Source organism: Thamnophis elegans, chromosome 8 (assembly GCF_009769535.1).
Source record: "Thamnophis elegans isolate rThaEle1 chromosome 8, rThaEle1.pri, whole genome shotgun sequence".
Classification (NCBI taxonomy): Eukaryota; Metazoa; Chordata; class Lepidosauria; order Squamata; family Colubridae; genus Thamnophis; species Thamnophis elegans.
In genome coordinates, this window is record NC_045548.1 from 64,484,618 (window position 1) to 64,492,082 (window position 7,465).

Below are 7,465 nucleotides of genomic sequence, written 5' to 3' on the forward strand. Positions count from 1 at the left end.
AATGGATCTGTTTTAATCTCGTCATTGATCTGTGGAAAGAGGGGAAAAATACATGAATATCGAGTACAGCAACTGGGTGCCTGGTAGGTGAGTCTTATAAAAAGGCTGAAAGACTGCTCAGATTTTCAAAAGAATACTTGTGGGACAAAACAGAGGCTTGTCTGAATTCAGCCACATCTTTAAAAATAGCCCATCTTAGGCTTCCAGGGAGTGGGCTGTCGCCGTCGGCAGCTTAACAGAGCTGCCCCCAGAGTTCAGGTTCGTTATCTACTCAATATCAAGAAGATAACTCTTTTTTCAGACAAGAAAAAAGCAGTGAGGAATCTCAGCTGGTAAGAATCTTCTTTGAAGTTCACAGTTTGTTTCTTTGTGGGCTGTGGACGGAGGGGGAGGATCAAACCAAAGCTGAGTCATTCAACTCCGACCTGAACTTCGCAGCTGTTATTTACAGCACAAGACAGGAACCCCTCCCCCTTAGGACAATCTTTAGAAAACAGACTATTAAAAATCAATACGAGCAAAGACCAAACTTGTGAACTTTAAAACCTTTCTCTATCTGAAATACCAGCTTCAATGTTATAAAAACCTCTTTTGTTTAATTGTCTTCAAAATGGCGTTTACAGCTTCTGCATTTGTTATCTCCGGCTTCCTGCTACAGAATCAAAGAAACAACCTCTTATAATTTAATTAGAGCTACTCCCTTAAAGCTTTCAAAGACTCTTTGTTGTTGATACAGAGACATTCCAAACATTCCAAACGGACTTTCTCTTTTGAAATCCTCCGTAAAACCCTTTGTAAAAAAAGAAGAAGAAAAAAAAGGGGGGGAGGAATTTCTTTTTCTCCACATAGCACAGTGGATTAGCAATTTAGAATAAATAATTAAAACCAAAATATAATGGCATCCAAATCAACCTCTGTGAAATTACCTCCGAAAACGTCTCCCATACCTGGCACAAAGTTGCAGCCCCCACCATCTATGCCCCCTAGTGGAGACGTACTAACAAAAGAATTTTTTCTGGAAATGTTCAAAGAATCCAGAGAACAGAACTTAGAAATGTTTAAAGAATTCAGAGAACAGAATCTAGAAATGCTTAAAGATTTCAAAGATGAAATAAGGAATGAGATGGAAGTTCTATATGACAAATTTGATACTAGGGTCACTAAAATGAATGATAATATGATGGGAATTGTAAATGTGATAACAGAATATATTTCTGGAATGGAAGATAATTTAGAAATTCTCAATGAAGCTAAAACTAACCTGATATCCAAAACTGAAGTGGTGGAACAAAAAATTGATAATGCTGAAAAACAAATTATTATGATACAGTATAAGCAGATGGAGCTTGCATTAAGAGTGAGGGGGCTGCGTGAAGAAAAGCAGGAGAACTTAAAGCAAATGTTTTCTGAAGCTTTTGACCGTCTGGTGGGAAAACCGGGATCCAATTTTGATTGGCAGATTGACAAGACTTTTCGTGTTAACTCATGGGCGGCAAAACAAAGGCAACTTCCCCGAGATGTGGTAATATACTTTGTTACAAGAGAATCTAGAAATATGATATTACAAGAGTCTTATAATACTAAGCTTCAAATTGGTGGACAGGACCTGATTGTTTTGAAAGAAATACCACCTCAGATGCTAAGAGCCAGAAGAGATTATGCTTTTCTGGTGGAAGAGCTCAGAAAGCGTCAGATACAGTACAGATGGGATGCCCCATTCGGTATTATAGTTACAATGGACAAACAAAGATATCGTCTCAGTTCTGTATGGAAAGCTCGTGATTTCTATCATAAGATTCTGAAGATGGGATACCCTGAACCTTCGGGATATGGTGAAAAACCACGAGACGAACAAGATAAACAGCAAACCACACAACCATCAGATAAAATGTATCATCTCCCTCTCCCGGAAGGGCAAGGAGTCAAGGAAAAAAGATCCAATCGTAAGACCACCAGACAAACGGATAAACAAGCTACTATGCAACAATCTCAACAATCGTTGGCCACTGATCAAGGAGCTACTGCAACAAGCTCAGAAGCTGTGGGAGGAGCCAAACCAAAGGTGAGACAGGCCTTGCGGGAGGCTCTAAAAAAGCTTCAGGCAACCAAAAATGACAACTAAGATTTTGACATGGAATGTTAACGGACTGAACCCTCCACAGAAAAGAAAGAAAATATTTCATTATCTCAAACAGTTTAAGAATGACATAATTTGTTTGCAAGAAACTCATATCAAATCAACCGATCAAAAATATTTGTTTAACCCCAAACTGGGCCAACTTTTTGCGACCTCAGCCATGGAAAAGAAAAATGGCATAGTAGTATACTTAAGAAAAGACATTAAAGCTGAGCTAATTGAAGCAGATCCCTTTGGAAGATATATTGCATTAGATTTAATCTTAGAAGGGAAAAAGACGTTACTTTTGGGAATTTATGCTCCTAATCAACAACAAGATGGATTTTATAGAAATCTCCATGCTAAATTAGTACAGTGGGACTTTGAGTCTTGTATATTATTGGGTGACTGGAATGGCGTGATCGACACCAAAAGAGATAAGAAGACAGCTCGCCCGAACACCAAATTTCGAGCTAAGTTACCCAAACCCTTTTTTGACATGCTGGACGACTTTGAATTGCGAGACGCTTGGCGCGAGAGGCATGCAGAAGAATATGACTTTACCTTTTTTTCCAACAGACATCAATCTCTTTCAAGGATTGATTTTATACTAATTACAAATGATTTACTTTGTAGGGTGAAGAAGACAAAGATTATGGCGAGAGTTCTTTCAGATCATAATCCAGTCTGGATGGAATTGGGAAGGGTAGCCCAGGCAAGAAGGTCCTGGAGGTTGAATGAAAACTTATTTAGATATGAAAAGTATGTTAATGATTGTAAAAAATTGCTATCGGAATATTTTGTTCTCAATATGAATAAGGGTACATCTTTGGAATATGTATGGGATGCAAGCAAAGCGTATATGAGAGGAGTATTAATAAATATAAACAAAATACATAGACACAAACAAGGGCAAAAACGAAAAGAATTGGAAGAGGAAATTAAAGGGAAAGAGTCAGAATTAACATTGAATCCAGGAGATACAAAGATTAGGGAAACAATTGCTATATTAAAATCTCAGTTTGATATGCTGATCTCTGACCAGGTAGCCACCAGTTTATTATATGCTAAACATAATACTTTCTGCAATGCAAATAAACCCGGTAGGTGGTTGGCTTATCAGATTAGAAAAAAAAGGAAAGCTCGAAATGTATCCAAATTGTGTTACAGAGGGAAGGAAGTGTTTCAACAGGAAGAGATTCAAAAGGTATTTCGGGAATTTTTTACAGAGTTGTATAAAGGGGATAAAATTAAGGACGGAGATATAGACAAATACCTAGATAAAGAGAAAATCCCCCTAGTTAGAGAAGAACATAGGCATAAGCTGAATCAACCTATAACCTCTGGGGAAATTTTGCAGGCAATTAAACAATTAAGGTTAGGGAAAGCACCAGGCACAGATGGTTTAACAGCTGTTTATTATAAAAATTTACAGTTAGAAATGGTAGAACCCCTCAGAGAACTATTCAATAAAATTCAATCGGGAGGGAAAGTGCCCCCTTCGTGGAAGACTGCGTTCATATCGTTGATACCCAAAGAAGACCAAGACCTTACCCAACCAAAAAATTATAGACCTATTTCATTACTCAATGTAGATTATAAAATTTTTACTAAAATATTAGCAAATAGGCTAATGGGGGTAATTCAACAACTGATACATACCGATCAAACTGGTTTTATACAGGGCAGACAGATGAAGAACAACGTTAGATTAATTATTAACGCTTTAGAATACCTGGGAAAGAACAATCAAATCCCAGCCGCATTCATATTTTTGGATGCGGAGAAAGCCTTTGATCGAGTTAATTGGCAATTCCTGCTGAAGACATTGCAAAAAATGCAGATAGGAGATGGCTTTTTACGGTCAATTGGTGCAATATATCAGCAGCAAACAGCCCAGATCATTGTCAATGGAAGTCTGACAGACTCCTTTCAAATTGAAAAAGGTACAAGACAGGGCTGCCCTCTGTCCCCATTATTGTTTATTATAACTTTGGAAATACTGTTGAATAAGATACGGGGCTTGGGCGGTCTAAAAGGGATTAAAATTAGACAGCAAGAATATAGAGTCCGTGCATTTGCGGATGATCTGGTTATAATATTGGAACAACCGCAGGAATCTAGTAGGGTATTATTGAATACGATCAATCAATATGGTCAAGTCTCGGGATTTAAAATAAATCTAGGAAAAACCAAAATATTAGCTATAAATATGACTATCAAACAGAAGGAAGAACTGGGGGCGATGCTAAGATGTGAGGTAGTTAAAAAAGTTAAATATCTTGGAGTTAATATTTTAATCTCAAATGGGAAATTATATAAGCATAATTATGAACCACTTTGGCATAGTATACAGTTGGAGTTGAAAAGGTGGGAAAAACTGCATTTGTCCTTGCTGGGTAGAATAGCGGCAGTAAAAATGAACATTTTACCAAAATTTTTATTTCTTTTTCAAATGTTACCAATACTTAAAAGAGATGCGAATCTTTTAGAATGGCAGAAGGGTATCAACAAATTTGTGTGGGCAGGAAAGAAGCCGAGGGTAAAGATGAAAATAATGCAAGATGCACGTGAAAGAGGAGGATTGAAATCACCTAACTTAAAATTATACTACGACGCAGTGGCATTATCTGCAATTAGTGACTGGATTCATCTAACTAATGACAGAATTTTGAATATCGAGGGATATGACTTGTTATATGGTTGGCATGCTTACCTGTTATTTAACAAAAAATGGATAAGAAATTTAAAAATCACATCTTAAGAAATGCTTTATTGCGGGTTTGGAAAAAATATCAACATAAATTAAATGATAAAGTGCCCATGTGGGCAATTCCTAGACATGCAATTGAAAATATGAATGTAGAACAAAAACACGATAGAACCACCTATAGACAACTTCTTATCTCAGAAAGAGGGGTGATGCAACTAAAATCTTTAGAGGTACTTAAAGAAGAGAAGGTAGTTCAAACGTGGTTTCAGTATGGTCAACTACAGGCTAGGTGGAAAACAGATCAAAAAATTGGCTTTGTAAAAGTTGAGGATAATTTGTTTAAACAAATAAGAGATCAAAGCTCAATGCATATAAAGAGGATATATAATGTACTAATACAGATGGATTCTGAAACGGAACTGATTAAGGATTGTATGATAAAATGGGCTCAGAATATCGAGGAACCAATAATGCTTGAAACATGGGAAAGAATCTGGGTAAGAAATGTGAAATTTACACAAGCACAAAACTTGAGAGAAAATTTTTATAAGATGTTTTATAGATGGCACCTAGATCCTAAAAAGCTTGCCTCTATGTATCCAAATGTTCAACCTAAATGTTGGAGATGTGGTTCTTGTGATGCTACATATTTTCATATATGGTGGACATGTCGTAATGTCAAGGCATTTTGGATAAAAATATGGTGGATCCTGCAAAACATCTTTAAAAGAAGGATAAAATTTACCCCCCAGTTGTTTTTACTGGGTATATGTATTGACTTTACAGCAGCAGAGACTAATTTGGTTCTGTATTTAATAACGGCAGCAAGACTCTTAGTGGCGCAGTATTGGAAGAAGAAAGATTTACCTACAATTCAAGAATGGACTTTGAAAGTTATGAACTTAGCCGAAATGGCCAAAATCTCAGCATATCTCAAAGAACATTCAAACGAGAGATATAAACGAGACTGGAAAAAATGGATTGATTACATAAAAAGTAAATATGGGACTAAGAAACTCCAGATAGCTTATGCTTAGTATCAGTAACAATTTAAATTGTTTAAAATTTGGGTAACAGTAAGAAGCTGAGTTCAATGTAGAGATATTTTAGACTGTGATTGTCCAAAAGTTATACCACGTATGGTCTTTGGGAAGTCGGGGGGAGGGAAGGGAGGTGGGGATTTAGGGGGAGGGGGGAGGGGGGAGGGGGAAATACAATATGTGTTAAATTCCATGATTGTATTTGTATACTGTGGCTTTTCAATGTTAGTGCGAAAATAGAACAAACTGAATATACTGGAAGGTAATAGATACCGAAGGAAAGAGTCGAGTGAAAGAAGAAGGAGGGTGGAGAGGGTGAGAGAGAGGAGGAGGAGAAGGGAGGGAGGGAATGGATTAGAGGGAGTGATAGGGTTAGGGTTAGAAAGAAGGGGAGGGGAAGTAGGCGTAGAGGGGTGTGTGAGAAGGAAGAATCAAAGTTGGAGGGGGTTGAAAGAGGGTGTATGGCGGGCCAAGGTGGTATACTGGGTTTGTATTGTAGAGGGCATTTTCTATATAAGTGAGGGCCGTGTTTATTATTCAATGTTATATGCCCTGATTAAGCACAGTGAATATGTGATTGTATAGAATGAAAACATAATAAAAAATATATTAAAAAAAAAAGATAAAAAAATAAAAAAAATAAGAAAATAATAAATAAAAAGCTAAAAAAAAAAAGAAGAAGATGTTGGATAACCATTTGTCTGAAGTGGTGTAGGGTTTCCTGCCTAGGCAGGGGGTTAGACTAGAGGACCTCCAAAGTCCCTTCCAACTCTGTTATTCTATCCTATCCTATCCCTTTCTCTTCTTTTCTCTTCTTCCACCACCATTTTCCCCAAGTTCTATTATTGACATTAACAAGAAATAGTTTGTGTTCTCATTTGAGAACTTTTCATTACTGTTGCATGGTATAGCATGAGCATGCATGGAGCAAAACATGACATTAGTTGTGTTTACAGTATATTGACCAAAAGAGGTCAAAATTGACCATTTGTTTCCCTGTTATGCTATACTAACAAAGATTTCTAACCCTGTTGCTATGTTCTTCGTCTTTCTTCTTCTTTACTTCCTCTTTTACTGTTTTGGGTGTCAAGGTAGATACAAGGTTCTGGTTCTTGTTCTTTCGGTGGCCTCAACATTGTTATTTCATGCTGTTGTAATGTGTCTTTGATATTGTCTCCATCTTCTTCTGGGTCTGCTTTGTGTTCTTTGGCCTTCTCTTTTTGTATATGCAGGGGTCACCAATCTTTTGGACCTCAAGGACCACTACATTCATAATTGTCAATCCCGTGGACCACTAATTTGATCTGCCTAATGACCTGCTGGGCGGGCGTGGCAAGGTGGTCATGTGACTGGGTGGACATGGCCAACTCGATGTCTCTCACATTGAGGGGCACCTTGCCAACCTCTCCTCGCCACTCCTCGCCTGCCCGCCCAGGCTCCTTAGGGCCCCAACAGGAAGCACTTGATGGAGCTAAGGAGCCACCATGAGAAAGAGTTGGCCAAACAGCTCAGTTCAGATTGGATCTGACTGAGAAAGAGACTCAGCAGAAGCACTTGACTGAGGACTATGAGCAAAGGCTTTCCAAACAGAGGGAA